This window comes from Lissotriton vulgaris, chromosome 11, assembly GCF_964263255.1.
Source record: "Lissotriton vulgaris chromosome 11, aLisVul1.2, whole genome shotgun sequence".
In the NCBI taxonomy this organism is placed as follows: domain Eukaryota; kingdom Metazoa; phylum Chordata; class Amphibia; order Caudata; family Salamandridae; genus Lissotriton; species Lissotriton vulgaris.
In genome coordinates this window covers 56811638-56828784 of record NC_141699.1, presented here as the reverse complement: position 1 = coordinate 56828784, position 17147 = coordinate 56811638, and the positions used below count along the sequence as shown (strand labels likewise).

At 48.4% G+C, this 17147-nt stretch overlaps 1 long non-coding RNA gene and 1 pseudogene across 1 annotated transcript in view; both read left to right on the top strand.

Annotated features, from left to right (window-relative positions):
- Positions 1-17147, top strand: part of LOC147678951 (uncharacterized) — a 55431-nt gene that overhangs the window by 28595 nt on the left and 9689 nt on the right. The gene's annotated exons all lie outside the window — the stretch shown is intronic.
- LOC147678952 (28S ribosomal RNA) overlaps positions 16052-17147 on the top strand; it is a 4538-nt pseudogene continuing 3442 nt past the window's right edge.

The following is a 17147-nucleotide window of genomic DNA, read 5'->3' as shown; positions in this document are numbered from 1 at the left end:
TGTTGAGATTGGCGTCAAGTGTTATGCCTAAAGATTTTGCTGAGTCTACGATGGTAGGTGTACATTTAGAGCAGTTAGGTGCTTAAGCCATGTTTGAGCGGTAGAGATTTTTGCGGGAGGTGAGATCAGGAGGAACTCCGTCTTCAGCGCATTGAGTTTGAGGTGATTCTCGGCAAGCCAGGATTGGGTGTTTCTGATCGTGGTGTTAAGAAGCATGATGTCCTTGGGGGATTGTATTTTGAGATAAAGTTGGGTGTCGTCGGCATACATGTGGAAGTGAACATTGGATGCTTGTAACAAAGTAGTGAGAGGTTCCATAAGTAGGTTGAACAGTGTTGGGGAGAGGGAGGATCCTTGAGGGACGCCTAGCGATACAGGTACCGGAGAGGACATCAGGTTGTTGCTTTTGAATCTCTGAGACCGGTTGTGTAGAAAGGAAGTGAACCACTTGAGAACAGTCCCAGATATACCCATTCTTGTGTTTAATAGTTCGAGTAGGTTCTCATGTTTAACTGTGTCGAATGCTGAAGAGAGATCAAGAAGGATGAGGAGGCAGGTATCATTTTGGTCTAGGATTTGGAGGGCGTCGTCAACTATGTGAGTCATTGCAGTTTCGGTACTGTGCCCTGCTCGGAAGCCTGATTGATGAGGGTTGAGGAGATCAAACTTATCTATGTGTTTAGTCAGTTGTAGCTGTATGCATTTTTCCAACAGTTTAGCGAGAGTGGAAATATTTGTAATAGGACGGTAATTGTTTAGATCAGTGGGGTCTGCTGTTGTTCTTTTTAGTAGCGGTGTGACTTGTCCGACTTTGAGGGCGTTAGGGATGGTTCCTTGTTGAAGAGAGCTATTGATAATCTTAGTCCAGAGTGGGAGGAGCAAAGGGATAAAGTCTTTTACAGCGTTAGCAGGATGGGTGCCAGTGAGGTGATTGGATGGTTTCAGGGTGCTGAGCAGTCTGCCAATTTCTTCTTCGGAGTAGGTGCCAAAGGATGACCATGTAGCATTGTTCTTTGGTTCAGACAATGCTGTGTGTTGGGGGTTGGAGTAAAGGATTGCGTCATTGAGGAGATCTCTTCTTAAGTTGTCGTTTTTTTGGTTAAAGAAATCAGAGAAGTCTTCACAGGAAGGTGTAACGACTATGGTGCTGAGTGTCTGGGGTTGTTCTTTGGATTGTGTTCTGATTAGCTCAAACAGTTTTCCTGGGCGTTTTTTTGCTTGGGCGAGCTGGAGGCTGAAGAAATCTCTTTTTGAGCGTTTTATTTTCCTGAAGTAGGCGTTTCTCTGTTTCTTCAGGGTTTTTAGGTGCAGTGCACAGGGGGCTGATCTCCAGGTGCGCTCTGCCATTCGCATGGCCCGTCTATCTTCATTGAGGCTCCCGTCATACCATGGGTTGGAGATCTTGGACGAAACTCTTTTCTGTTGCATGGGTGCAGCCTCATTGATTATTGTGGTCATAGCATTGAGATAGTGGTCAGTCAGGAGTTGAACGTCCGTAGCTCCGGAAGGGGGAAGTAGGAGATTGCAGCTGTTAGGCGGTAAGGAGTTTGGGTTAAGTTTCTTCATTTCTCTTTTCCAAACTTTCATTGATGAGGAAGGAGACAATATGATGATCTGACCAGTCACAAGGTTGGATTGACTCAAGTTGAACAGCGTCCTCTTTGGAGATAATAAGGTCGAGGATAGAACCTTTCTCATGGGTCGGGTTATTGCATATTTGGGTGAGATCAAGGGCATTGAGGAAGTTTTTGAGGCTATTTACCACTGTGTCACTGCTGTCATTCCAATGGAGATTGTAGTCGCCAAGGAAAATTTGGGTGTTTTGCCGTCCTGAGTTGGTTGAGATTGTGTCCATGAGTTGTTGGGAGAAGGAGAGCTTGTCCCCAGGTGGGTGGTATATGATGTGTAGTGAGCATACCGGTTTGCTTTCGCTGATGACATCAAGGCAGAGGTATTCACAGGAAGTAAGAGAGGGGGCGGACGCTTTAATAACTGAAAGGTTGCTTCTGTAAATACAGGCAATTCCACCGCCTGTCTTTTTGGTCCTGTCAAGTCTAATGATTCAGTAGTTGGGGGGGACTATGATATCCATGATAGGTGTAGAAGAATCAGACAACCATGTTTCAGTCAGAATGGCTAGATCAGGTTCCAGAGAAATGATGAGATCGGCGACCCCCGCGGAATGTCTTTGGGCCGATCTGCAGTTGAGAAGTATGCATTTGAGTCTGGGGGTGCAGAGGGTGGAGGAAGGATCTATAGTGAGGGGTACATTTGTGAGGTTGTTGGGGACGGAGCCTCTGTTGTTATGGGAGTGGTGCCTGAGGGGGTTAGAGAGAATCGTTGGGATGGACAGGTGGTTGGTGGCTAGGCAATTTTGGGGAGCCGGGACGTAAGAGTGGAGAAGGGTGTGTATGTCATGGTCTGAGACTGTATTGGTAGTGCGTCTGGGGCGATTGGTGGTTGAAAGATTCAACCGTATGCTTAAAGATGGTGTGGAAATAGCTTAGAAGTCTGGTAAAGAATGGATTGTTTTGAGAGAAAAACTTGGGGTGTATCGCATTACCCCACATTCTACTACTGATTTTAGTCAGTTTCGCCCCCTGAGAGGTAGAGAACCAGTTTCTAGAATTTGTCCATGGTGGATCAAGAAGAAAATGGCAGAGTCTTGTGGGTATTAATTCACAGAATGTTTTACAATGTATTTCATTTAAAGTTCAACAAAAACTGGAGAAAATGAAAGAGTGTTATGACACCGAAATTAAAGTGAAGGAACCTTCTTTTGCTGTGGGTGAATGGGTAAGGATACGGAAACCACGATTTAACACTAAAGATTCTTCCTAGTATATAGCTCCTATTAAAATAGTTAAAGGTAACTTCAATTGTGTTGTGACACAAGGTGGCAGAGTTTGAAATGTACGAAAAGTTAGCAAATGTCATTTTCCTGATCATGTCAATGATGGTAGAATTGCTGAGCCTTGCGATCTTATAGTTTTCAATGGATCTGATTCTGTTGCTTCCACTATCAAAACTGGTAATAGAAATGCCAGACCGCCTGTCAGAATGAAAGACTATATGTAAGTTGTTAAGGGGGAGGGATGTGTTACATTTTCTCTTTTTACTTATGTACAGTGTTTTCTTTAAATGCATTCCATCACTGTTCTATGTGTGCCTCATGCTGCTTAGTTATGATAGGTATTCCAAGTACTAAAGAAGATGTTCTCTGGAGTTTCTCACCAGAGCAGTTGTGCTGTGCTGTTTTAATTTGAGATTAAATCATATTTTTATAATATATGCGTTCAAGTTTCCTTTAAATTTGACAGTGGACTAACCCGGAGATTACCTGGGCCAGGCTAGTAATTTGCTAAGAATTTTGACCACCGCATTCAGCAATGATATGGGTCTATATGACAAGCATTTATGTTTAGGTTTTCCCTCTTTGTGTATCAGCACTAGTGTGGCTACTCTCTGGTCTTGTCTCCAGACTCTCCCCATACCTTGCCTTAAGGTGGGTGGCTATACTGTCTGGCCTCAATGTGTAAAGCTCAAACGGGAGAACACTTGGGCCCATTGCCTTCCCTGTCTGGAAATTCTGAATGGCTTGAGCTATTTCCTCACATAGGTCACTATCAAGCAAAGTTCTATCGCCGTCTACTAGCATCAGAAATCACATTTCCGACAGCAGTTCCTTCACCTCACTGTCCTGTCTTTAGACTTTGGAGTGTAAAGCTGTTCATAGTACCTGGCAAATTCGTTAGTAATGTCCTGTGTGTCTGTGAGATTTTCTTGATTCCCCCACCGGCTCAGTGACCAGCCGGTTTGACATTTCTCTTCTGTCTAGCCAGACCAACAATTTCCCAGCTTTATCCCCCAGTTCATATATGCGAACAAGCTTGAGTCTATCCAATGTTCTCGCCATATCTCTACGCTCGTCTCTATAATCTGCTTGTTTTAGTTTGAGAATGAGTGCACTATCTGCCCCTCATGTGTAGTGAGTTCACTTTCTAACTTCAATAGTTCCTGTTCTAGTCGGAGTAGCCCAACATTCTTCCCCTATTTTGCACCTGCTTTATAGGACAATGCATGTCCCCGAATCACCGCCTTGAAGGCTTCTCAGAGGGTCTGGGCCGATTCTACAGATCATTCATTTTCCTTAAAATAATGATCAATTTCCTGTTGTTGCATGGTGTTTTAGGTTCCGACAGAATTTTCACGATTCATGCCCTTATATAGGTACAATTCACATTTCCCTTATATAGGCATAGAAATCAATCCCTTATTTAATCATAGCCCATGCTTCCCAAATACAGGCATGGCTACTTCCATCCGTTCATAAAAAGTCACAACGATTTCTTGGAAAACAGGCTTTAGCAGTTAGGGAACTTCCCCTTGCTTGAATATTGATTTCTCTAAGAACTCAGTTACTTTACAATGAACAACTATTCCCCAGGGGTTCATTCCTGACCTTCATATGCCGACTTTACGTCAAACTATGGCATTCCTAAACACCTTCAAGGTATAAATATACCTTCACTTGCTCAAGCAAGATACAGTGGTTCGGAGCAGTTCGAAGACCCACTTGCCCGACGCAGCTCGCTACACCAAGTACAGAAGGAAGCTGACTCTTAATTTGACGCACTGATCAGGAAGCTGCCTTTCTCCTGCCGAGAATTCAGCTCCAGTGTTTCCGGCTCCCCTTGCGGGGTGTTGGGAAATGGAATCCTGAGACAGAGATACCAAACCTCCTTCATTCTAAACCAAGGTACAAGGTATGGAGCTGATTAGAACTTAGAGAAACCTTTGGTAGATTCTTGGCACACACTAAACCTATGCTACGTAATACTTACTTCTTCCCTCGTACTAGACCTAGGTTAGGTACATTGGGGTAGGCGTATTTTAGAAGCACCAGTTCAGTATTTTAACCTGTGTATTTATGTATGTATTTTATATGGCTTAGAAACCATACAATGCTCTTACAGTATTATATTACTGTTTACGCAGTACGCATTATACTTTGCAGTCTGCATTACATTTGTGACCGTTCACCTCTCTTGCATGAGAAAGAAGACTGTTCAATAAACCTTTTATTGAAAATGTCCGTCTCACTATTTCTTGGCAACGATGTAGAAACAAAGCATGCACAATTGACCGAGTGAAATACTTATCTATTGTTTCCTCGACTCTGAGAAATCTATTCTTATTCTTGGGAAACAAAGTTGTCATGTTTATGTGGTGATGGATTAAACCCAGATCTGTTGACTGGGTGTGAGTGTTTGATTGGTTCAGATGCTCCGTCCATCACCATCCCCTTTTGTACCGCTTTGTCGCCATAAGTTGGCAGGGTATGCTCAGACGTGAGTCCATTGCTCACTTTGCCACTGGATTCAAGCAAGCCTGGCTGAAGACTGCTGTAATGCCAGAAACCGGTCCTAGGAAGCTTGAATCCTTTCCAGGGAAGGCATGGCTTGGCAGTTTGGGTGGACTATTCCCATGAGGCACAGGGTCATACTGATTTGCATATGGCCATGTCTGAACTGGGGTGGCAGAGTGGGCTAAAGAACGGTGATGGATTAATCCCAGATCTGTTGACTGGGTGCGAGTGTTTGATTGGTTCAGATGCTCCGTCCATCACCACCCCCTTTTCTACCACATGTTTATTCGGTTGTCAGAAACTAATCCCTTCTTGTGTATTCGAGAAAGTTTCTAATGACCTCTGAGTTAGCTGGCACACACACAATTAAGTTTAGTATATTCGATAAAGACCTAGTTGACTTAAGTCCTACGTCAAATCTATAGGATATATTATTCCAATGCGCAGTGTCTACTGGGAATATAGAAACTACACCACATGGGGCCCAGCGTTTAGTAAAGCACTAATTTAACGCTAGATACTAAAGTAACTCAGTCATGCTTTTCTCAGAGACCCCTTTTTCCCGTAAAATACTCCAATAGACGTCTGGAGTGGGTAAAAGGATAAAATATCCGCCATATCTGAGTAGGACGAAAATCCTATGTATTAGCTTTCTTGGTTTGTTCAACGTTGAAGGATACAGTGTTCCAAAATATTGTGTATCTTATCTTTGTTTCCTTGAAACTTGCTCTGTAAACTTTCAGTCAACAAAATGTCCCTCAATAATAATACTGAGGCTGGAGCTACAGGTGACAACGCCGTACAGGCTTTAAACTTTACAGGTCTCCAAGAGACCGAGGAGGATTCTATAATCATTCCTGATAATGTAAGGAAAGCCATCACTATAAAACTCATACGAAATGGCCTATCAGTAAGCGGTGGTAGGGTAGTTTTTGTGATAGAGGCACACAAATATCATCAGACAGAGGTATTCTATTCATGAATAATCTTCCCTGAAGCAGATCCAAGAACAAAAGTGATTCACTTCTACAAAGAAGATGAACCACCAGAGAAATACATTCCTTTTGATGATATTGAAATTCCACTTACATACCAGGAGCATGAACCTTGGTTTAAAGGCCCCCTAAAACATTTAAATCACATTACCAGGCTCGGTCCACTAGGTAGACCAGTAGCAACATGGCCGATTTTAGCCAGCTATACACCTGACCCTGACATTGAAGCAATGTCGGACGATGAATTACTTAGTAATATACAAAGATTAGTAGAACTATACAGTCACACAACTGTCAGAAAGTTCTGAAAAGGTCTTTACAAAAAACACTCCTACTCCTCCTAAAATGAAGTGGGAAAATAGCAAACATACTTCTAAAGCGAAGCATTCTCACTCCAGAAGTAGGTCTCCTCAAAAGGAGTTCTCTGAAAGGAGGTATAACCTCAGGAATAGGGATAATTTGATAAAACCTGATAGATATCAAGGTACTGATACATGTTCCTCTCGAACCTTTCATACTTCGTCACAAACATCCGAAAGAAGTGGGCAGTCAGAAAACAAGGAAGAACGCGTGAAGTCCAAAGACGATCAACACGTTCAGAAAAATAAGAAAACTATATTTACCAAAAAGAAGGTAGCAGGTCTAAAAATCAGACATGCAGAGGATCTTGATGACACAACTTAAGAACTGGGAATGGGCTCAAACGATGTTGGACAGCGCACTATCTCCGGCGTCATGTCTTTTAATAAACTGTAGTGCGATTCATCTTTCCAGTTTTTCCCGTAGCCCATTTACATTACATGACAGATGCTGGAATCCAAATATATCATATCTTTATGCTTGCCATATCTCCTCATACAGCCCAAGGTGGGGAGGAGGGAAGGGGCCCTTCTCTGCTCAATAGGTCCTGCTAGTCCTATTGCGCCAACTATTGTCTCTCTGGGCATTTTTTCCATGGTACGTGAATCTGCAGCAAACAAACATAACAACAACAGTATAACCCCCTATACATCCCTCCCTGCTCCCCAGCACTCTGGGCGTAGAACTGCCCACTTCCCCAACCATTCCTGGATCTGTTTTATCCTAGTTAGATTTTTTTAAGGTGGTAAAATTGAGTTTTCCCCCCATATTTTAGGGAATGTCCTCGTTTTAATATCTAGTTTGAATAACTCCTTATGTGGACGTGCAACTGCCTCCCTAACTGTGTGGATTATTTTAGGAGGACATGGATCCAAAGGTGATCTGGATTTAGTGGCCAAGAGAAGTTTAGTCGCGTGCTCATAGGATACAGGTGAAAAGCCTTCGAGTTGTGGCAAATCCGAGACCTGGGGCGGGTTGGGGACTTTTAGATCTATACTTGCTGCTTCAAATTGTGAAAACTGAGTGCTCTTATTGTTTGGAGAGTGTGAGGAAAATGTATTGTAGAGGGTAGAGACCTTTAAAAAAAAAAAAAAAAGTTTTTATTAATTTCCAATTCAACAATACAGTAAGACAATTCTGTACATAAAAAGGCAGTGCAGCACATCACTTCATCATAATTATCGTCAATTAATATAGTCACAATTTTGTACGTTCTCAGCATCATAAATCAGACCCCTTCCATTTATCCCTGGGTCTTCATACTGCATCAGAGTCCGAGTCATCATCAACTCTATCCGGTGGTGGATCACAGATGTTGCCCCTATACGGATTCCAGGCCCCCCAGATTTTACTCCACTTTTTAGGGCATCCCCTACTACTGAATGCCGCCCTTTCGACTATCATGGCCGCATCCATGTCTCTTTCCCAAGCTGCCAGAGACGGCACCTCCACCCCTCTTCATTTTTGTGCTACGTTCCTTTTAGCAACCATAATTCCTAGTGTTGCCCAACTCTGCCCACAGCACGTGAGGTCATTAGGTTCCCATATGTTTAAGAGGCGACCTCTTGGTTCTGGTAAAAGCGACACTTCCTCTGATTGTGATATTGTCCTCATTACTTGTGCCCAGTATTCCGTTATTCTAGGGCAGTCCCATATAGTGTGAAAGAAGGCTCCCTCTTCCCCGCAACCACACATGCAAAAGGGGTGTTCTGCCCTCCCCATCTTGTGTAAGGCGCTCCTAGTGTAGTATGATCGGTGTAAGATGCGGAGTTGCACTAGTCTGAGACGGGAGGGTATGCCCACCTCTTTTGGGGATGCCTATGCTTCTTGCCACTCCGAGTCATCCATCTCACCAATATCTTGTGACCATTTACCTCTCAGAGGCTCTGTCGGGTTGGGCATGTTATTTACTAGTTTCCGGTACATAAGCGAGGTGGCCCTCCTTGGCATGTAATCAGTCAAGACCCTGTCCTCCATAGGTGATGCCTCAGGAACCTCGGAGCCTGGCGGCAGCACCGTCATCAGGTCATGTCGTATTTGTGTGTACCTGAACAGTTCTGAGGGGGCCAGGTCATATTGCTGCTGAAGCCGTTCAAAGGAGACTATCTCAACTCCCTGCCACAAATCTCCTATCGTGGATATCCCAATATCGTCCCAATGATCAAATCCCTTACTATTCCTGAGTCTTCCTTGCTTTTTCATGTCCCTCAGAGGTGTAAGTTGGGTCAGGACCCCTCGCAATCCTAATTTGGCCTGGGCCGCATGCCACAATGTTAGTGTATGATGCAGTGGTCCGAACAGTGTAGAATACATTTTCTTATCGTATAGGGGAGCAAGCATACATCTCATGTCAAGCTGCGCTCTGTCTGCCTTAAATGCCGGATCATTCTGCGTGACATGGATCCATTGATTAACCACTTTCAGTTGTGCTGCCTAATAATAACGCTGTATGTTGGGGAGTGCTATCCCTCCATCGTACCAACCACGCACTAACTTAGCCTGTGCAATACGTGCTGGTTTATTACCCCATAAGGCTAGAGACCTGCTCTGAGATAGTCTTAAAGTAAGTTGGCTGCACCATATATGGCTTGTTTTCCAATACATATAAAAATCGGGGTAGGGCCATCATTTTGAAGAGCACTGGCATCCTTTATAGTGTTAGGGGCAGCGACTCTCAGTGGCGCACGTCTCCCTTGAGACGTTCCAGCGGTTGTTGCACATTTTTTGTGAAAAATTCCCCGGAATCGGCAGTAATGTAGATCCCCCAAATATTTAACCGTACTTCCCCCAATCTGAAGCGGGCAGCTGTCAGGCAGTCTCGGAGGTGGGCAGAGCAGTATATAGAGTACGGACTTAGACCAGTTTATGGTGTATCCAGACGCCCTACCATAAACCGTCACACATTTAGGAAGGTCAGTATGTAGCGCCTCAGCAAGGTCCGATATAACAGGATATCATTGGCATACAGGGACAATCGGTCTTACCAGCTATCTGTCCATTTAAGGCCTTGTATGATTGGCCAGAGCAAAAAGCAGCGGCAACAGTGGGCAGCCCAGACGCGTGCCCCTCGCCAGGGGAAAATCATCAGAAATGTGACCATTGGCTGTGACGTGGGCCAGAGGCTTGGTATACAAGAGCCGGGCCCAGGAACAGAACTTTGGTCGGAACCCCAGATTTTGCAGTACAGCAAAGAGAAAAGGCCATTTAACCATGTCGAATGCCATGTGTGTGTCCAGGGAGAACACCAGCATGGGCTCCAGCACGTATGCCGCACAGGCCATCACCCCATGTAGTCTCCTCCAGTTGAGAGCCGTACTTCTGCCTGGCATGAAGCCAGATTGATCTGGGTGTATGAGCTTTGGTAGGTGCGGTGTGAGCCGATTCGCTAATAGCTTTGCGAGAATTTTGGCCTCTGCATTTATTAAAGAAATAGGCCGATATGAGGTACATTTATTCGCCGGTTTCCCTGGTTTCAGGATAGTGACTTTGGTGGCCGTGCGTTGGTCTGGCGGGAGTTCGCCCGTCCGTAAACTATCAGTGAACATATTCAGCATGTGAGGTGTAATGGAATCAGTCATTCTCTTATAGAGTTCGACAGGTATGCCATTTTGTCCCACAGCTTTGCCCGATTGCAGCGCCCCAATGGCCACCCGCAACTCTTCCATCGTAAGATCAGCCTCCAGTTTCTGTGCTTCCTCCAAGGTTAGCTTGGGTATGGCTAGATCTTGTACATAGGTTAACGCCTCCTCTATGGACATCTCCAAGTCTGAGGAGTAAATTACTTAAAAGTGTCACACCAACATGTTTACTATTTCATGCGGGTCAGTCGTTGCCAGTCCCTCCTCCGTACAAAGCTGCGAGATCCATCTATCGCTTTTCTCTCTTCTATCTAGCCACGCCAGTAACTTCCCAGCCTTGTCACCTACGTCATACACTTTGTGTCTGATGGCCGCCAGTTGTTGCTTAGTGATTTCTGTCATGTGTGCCCTGTGTTGTTGCTGCTTCAGGCGTAAGCTGTGGGATGTGTCATGGGTTGGGTCAGTAGTGTGTTGGGTCTCTGCAGTGTGCAAAACAGACTCTAAATTTCTTAGCTCCATCTGCCCCTCCCGCTTATCTGCTGTGATGGATGCTATGGCCAGCCCTCTGATGACTGTTTTAAATGCCTCCCAGGGGGTAGTTGAGGAAGCAACTGACCCCACATTGTCCTGAAAATAATGATTTGTTACTTGTTTTAGCACCTTCCTAATCCTGGGAACCTGTAGATAACCTGGGCGTATCGGATATGTGTGGCGCCGTCTCTGGCAGTAGAGAGTATACCGGAGCATAAGCAGGGAATGGTCCGAGATGTCCCGAGGCCTAATCTCTATCGTCTCAAATTTCTAAGGCAACCCAGGGAACCCAGGAAGTGGTCTATTCTTGTTAGGCTATTATGGACATTCGAGTGATACGTGTATTGGCGTTCTGTTGGGTGGTACCTTCTCCATACATCGGTGAGACCCATGGCATCCATAAAGCTCCTCATACGTGACATCCTGAACGTCCCCTCCCGCGGAGGAAACCGATCTAAGGAGTCATTTGAAATAGCGTTGAAGTCCCCTCCAAGAATTAGCTCCCCCTCCGGCAACCCAAGTAAAAAGGCACTGTGATCTGGGAAGGTTACTGCGTGCAGCGCCGGGGGAATGTATACAGACACTACGTTCAGGGGTCGCCCCTCCCACTGCGTTACCATTGCAGCGAATTGCCCTGCCCCATCAGATTTGACTTCTTTTATTATCAACGGGAACTGTTTATTCACCAGTATACCCACCCCCCTGGATCCAGACGTAAACTCAGAGTGCACCACCATTTTGTTTCCCCACCTATCCATTGCTTTGCTGGCCATGCCCATAAGATGTCTCTTGCAGCAACACCACCGCCGGGCCACCCCTTTTGATACATTGCAGTACCAGAACATGTTTTATTTTATCTCCCAGGCCTCGCACATTCCATGTGATCATGGAAAGAGTTGGTACCATGGAGCTTAGGCCTTCAGTCGATTCAACCTGTGCTGCGTCACCCATTTCCATGCCCGATAGTCATGATTGAACTAGTGACTTTTCTTATAGGTGAATTTGAGTGCTTCGCTGCGTGTGCTACTGCTGCATATCTAGTCACGTACAGAACAATGAAAGAAACAATATACCACAACAACTTGAAAACATTCCCGTCCCCCCTACCCACCTCCCTGCCTTTCTGCCATGCGGACCCAAAACTGCCCGCCACCCCAACTCAGCAGAGTGCTTGGAACCCAGTCCCTGAAACTTTACTTGCATGTACGGGAGCAGGAAGTCAGAGGAAGACCGCAACTTCCCCTTGCCCCAGAGTCCTTAGCCATAGATACATTCTTCGTAGTTGGAACGCCGAGACAGGCCGAAACATGTGCCAGTCTTTACCCACCCTACGTGGGTGTGAATTTTATCTGGTGGTTTCATTCTCCGGAGTCATTATGGGGCTGTTCTGTCTCTTCGCCTCCTTGCTCAATGTCCTCAGGGTCATCCTCTCTCCCAAGACGTCGTCTCCTCCTTTGCGCTCGTGCGAACCTTTCCGCCGGTCGCCACCCCTCCAGCCAGTCGTGGGTCTCTTCCGGTGTTTCAAAAAACAAGTTTTGCCGTCTGCCACCACACAGAGCTTTGCCGGGAAGAGCATGGAGTATGGTAGTTTGTGTGCCTTCAACGCCTTCTTGACCTCAAAGAAACTTCTGCGGCGTGCGGATACCGCCGCCGTATAGTCCGGAAAGAAAGAGATCACCGAGTTTTGTACTCGGAGGGGTGGTACCACCCGGACCGTTTGAAGAATGGCGTCTCTATCCCAGAAGTTGAAGATGCGGGCCAGCACAGGTCTTGGGGAGGGGGAGGGGGGGGGGGGGGGGGGCTCCAGGTTTCGGTCTACCACCTGGTACCCTATGTACCCGCTCCACGGAAAAGAAGGTGGAGAGTCCTTTAGGCTGGAGTCATTCCTTTATGAAGACTTCAATGTAGAGGTCCATGGCGGGCCCCCTTCGATTCTGGCAATCCCGTAATTCTAATATTATTACGGTGGGAGCGCCCTTCCTGGTCGTCCAGTTTTGCCGCCATGTGTTTGTTATCAGACTCAAGTGTGTTACCTTTTTGATCAGGAGCGCAGTATCTTTAGTGAGGGACGTAGTCACCTGTTTCACCTCAGCTACTCTAGCGGACATTTTCTGAAAGTCTGCGCGTAGAAAAGTAACATCCTTAGAAACAGATCCCACTGTGGTCTGTACCTTATGAAGGGCCGCCATTATGTCTTCCAGCGTCACCTTGGCCTGCCCTTCTCTTCCACACCTTTATCTGCTTGCTCTTTACGTTCCGGTAACGGGGGAAACTCTTGGGCATATGAAAACTTGTCCAGCTTACCCTGCTGGGTCGCCCGGGACCCCCTGCCACTCATTGTCTGCTTCACTGCCGCTTTCTCTCGCTGTTGCTCTCCTTTATAGATGGTGGGGCTGCTTTAACACTGGGGGCACTCAATACGTTCCGAATGTTGGGCCTTATCCTTGTCACACAGCTCACTTGTCAGGTGTACCCTTGTTACAGCAATGCTGACCTGGGGGGACAGCAATGTCCTCACAGCCGTACTCTATTGTTGTCTTTTCCGCCTCACCTCAAAGCCGCGCTTTATGGATGTCACGTAGGCCGCAACTCACAACAGTCCTGCCACAATTCACCCCCACACAAAGTTCATATATATATCGGAGCCTCTTGTATTTATTCAAAATTGTTGTAATGAGTTGTGGTCCTGAGGTGCCCATCCACTCCTTCGTTAACTTCAGCGCTTCGCATCTAGCTGCCCCTCACTTCTCCCAGCTGCGTCTCCTGGCCGATTGACAACTATCTGCCCTTTATAGGGCCTCCCGCCCGATCTTAGGCCGTGTCGCGGGTGTGCTGTGGGTGCCCTGACCTGCTCCTCGCTGCTGTTGCCCAAATGTTTGCCGCCGTGCCTTCTCTGTTCGACGCTGTCTTCTCTGCCTCGTGCTCAACAGCTCCTAACGCCCAGGCCGGGCCGCCGTCTAGGAGTATTCTAGGTGGTCTGCGCTATACAACCATGCCAGGCCGGAAGGCCGCCTGCATCACTGCCACTGGCCCCGCCTGCTCTTGTTCTTCACGCAGGTGTTCACCGCTGCTTCTCCTGCCCTCCCAGCCGACTGATCGGCCACCACGCAGATTGTGTGGTGTCTTTTTTTATTTTTCGTGTTACCGAGATTTAAAATGTACATGACAATAGTGTGCCTAGAAGGTTGTGTTGCTGTGACAGTTCAGTGTTCCTTCTGTTTCTTAGTGCCTTCTAGGAATGAGCATTGATATATGAGGATGTTTATTTATATTGGTTCCTATGTCTCCTATGCTTTGTATGTGAAACCGCAACACTTTCTAGTTGTTGTTGTGATGCTGATCACATCCGTCTTGTTACTTCACCATTAATTTAGAGATTTTGCGTTTTTAGAGATTTATAATTTACTTCTGTTTAAAAAACATGAAATAAGTAAATAGTTTTCTTTCTCAAAATACTAACAATATTAGTAAATTTGGTGGGGTAGGAGTTAAATACATTTTAAAGTGAAAAAGTAATGTAGTGGTCGCCGGGATACTGCCACTGGTGTAATTAAATGTCCCTGTAATTGTTGTCTATATAGTAACAAATATCCATGAAAGGAAAAAAATATCTAACATCCCTGCAGGCAGAAAGTAAAGGAAATGAGGAACCTTCACTAAAAATGCTGAAATAGACTCGAGGGGCTGCCCCCTGACGGGAGGCCCTTCACCATACCCAGCAGAGGAAGGACAGGCGGCCCGGCAGCTCGCGCCCCCCAGTGGTCTGACCCAAGCTGAAGGGGGCGGGTGGCTTAGCTCCTGAGCCCTCCTAAGGCAGGTGGGACTCCTACCGCAAAGGCTCAGGGCGGGTAGATGGGGGTACTTTTGTCTCGGCCATCTGGTCGCACCTAATCCCTCGGCCATCTGGTCACATTCACTGATTTCCAATGGGGGGACCTGATGGCCATGCCGGCCTGGAAGTCCTTATGGGGGCTCAATTGCCTCCCTAACCAAGCTAGGTCTCCAGGAGGTTGGGCGCTTCCGCGCGCTGGGTCCCCTTTGTCACTTGGTGCGCACCAGTTTCCAGAAAGAGGGGTAGCCTTCCTCCGGAACACCCCTCCCGGCCGGGCTGGCAGTTCCTTGCTGGGGACCAGATGGGCTATGCCTGGACCACACCTCCCCTCCATCAGGGGGGCTCCCTCCTCTGGCCCACAACATGGCAAAGTGCCCCAGGACGGGCTACATGGATCCCCGGCGGTCTTCCCCAGGGTGTCCGTGCATGAGAGCTCTGGGGGTTCCCTCTGGGCTTGAGGCTTGACCGGGGTCGCAGAGCCCCTGGAAGCAGAACCCCTGAGCCCTGCATGGGCAGGCGGGAGCCCTACCGTGAAGGCTCGGGCGGGCAGATGGGAGTACTTTCGGTCCGGGCCATCTGGACGCATCTTTCCCCTCGGCCATCTGGTAACATGCAATGCTTTCCAATGGGGTGACCAGATGGCCGGGCCACCCTGAATATCCCGATGAGGGCTCATTTTCCTCCCGGATCCTAACTAGGGCTCTCAGAGGTTGGGCGCGTCTGTTCCTAGGGTCCCCTCAGTCTTGCGGTGCGCAAAGGTTACCAGAAAGGGGGGTTGCCTTCCTCCAGATTACTACGGACAAGGTACTCTGGGACCCCTCTCGGCCTAGCGGTCCTCGGCCGGCAGCTGGACGAGCCGGGATGCTGCCCCAGCCATCGGGCTCCCTCCCTGGGCCTGCCGCGCGGCAGGGTGCCCGGGACGGGGTCTGGCGGGCCCGGGGAGGCTCGCCCTGCGCCTCGGGCCTGGGAGCCCCGGCTGGGTCCTGGGGCCCGGCCGGGGCTTCCGGGTGGGGTGCTCCGGGCTTGTCCCCTGGCCTGCCGCTACCCCTTCGTCCCCCCCACAAGTTCAGACCCCCCTATCGCCCGTGGCAGGGTCCCTCGCCGGGTTCTGCCGTGAAGGTACGCCGCGGTCACGCCTGGCCCCGAGAAGGGGTCTGGTGACCGGTCCATCCCGGGCGCGTGCCGCGCGAGGCTGTCTGTGGTGTCCCGCCAGCGCCTCGGGCGCCCATCTCCGTAGCCGGCTTCCCGGAGAGGGCGAAGCCCTTCCGGATGTGATTGCCAGGTAGGCCAGGCCCCTGCTCCGGCAGGGGCCTGCCCTCTCCCGGGCAGCCCCCTTTGACGCTCCAGCTTCATTCTTCCGACTACGACCTCAGATCAGACGTGGCGACCCGCTGAATTTAAGCATATTAGTAAGCGGAGGAAAAGAAACTAACCAGGATTCCCCCAGTAGAGGCGAGTGAAGAGGGAAGAGCCCAGCGCCGAATCCCCGCCCGGCGGCAGGTGCGGGAAATGTGGCGTACAGAAGACAGACTCCCCGGTGTCGCTCCGGGGGCCCAAGTCCTTCTGATCGAGGCTCACCCCGCGGACGGTGTTAGACCGGTAGCGGCCCCCGGCGCGCCGGGATTGGGTCTTCTCGGAGTCGGGTTGCTTGGGAATGCAGCCCAAAGCGGGTGGTAAACTCCATCTAAGGCTAAATACGGGCGCGAGACCGGTAGCCAACAAGTACCGTAAGGGAAAGTTGAAAATAACTTTGAAGAGAGAGTATAAGAGGGCGTGAAACCGTCGAGAGGTAAACGGGTGGGGTCCGTGCAGTCCGCCCGGAGGATTCAACACGGTGGGAAGGTCGGTGGCCCGGGAGTTCTGGATCCCCTCCGCGGGCCCGGACCCTACACGGCCCCCTTGAAACACGGACCAAGGAGTCTAACACATGCGCGAGTCGGAGGGCCGAACGAAACCCTGTGGCGCAATGAAGGTGAGGGCCGGCGCGCGCCGGCTGAGGTGGGATCCCGCCGCGCTTCCAGCGGCGGGCGCACCACTGGCCCGTCTCATCCACTCCGTTGGGGAGGTGGAGCATGAGCGTGCGTGATAGGACCCGAAAGATGATGAACTATGCCTGGGCAGGGCGAAGCCAGAGGAAACTCTGGTGAAGGTCCGTAGCGGTCCTGACGTGCAAATCGGTCGTCCGACCTGGGTATAGGGGCAAAAGACTAATCGAACCATCTGTGAGAAGTTGGCCTGATATGCAGTGTTCACTATGTATCAGTCCAAACAACCCTTATTGATGATTGGTTGTAAGTCAACCTTATAGACCAGCTATCCTAGTAGCATGGACAAGAGCAGTCTTCAGGTTAAACTCTAGAGGGCTTGTTAAGCCAGCTGTTATACCATCACATATACCTCTTGAACACCAAGTGAAAGGACACCACACAAGTTGTTATGAAAATAAAAGGATATTTATTTATAACAAGTCTACCCTGATCTCT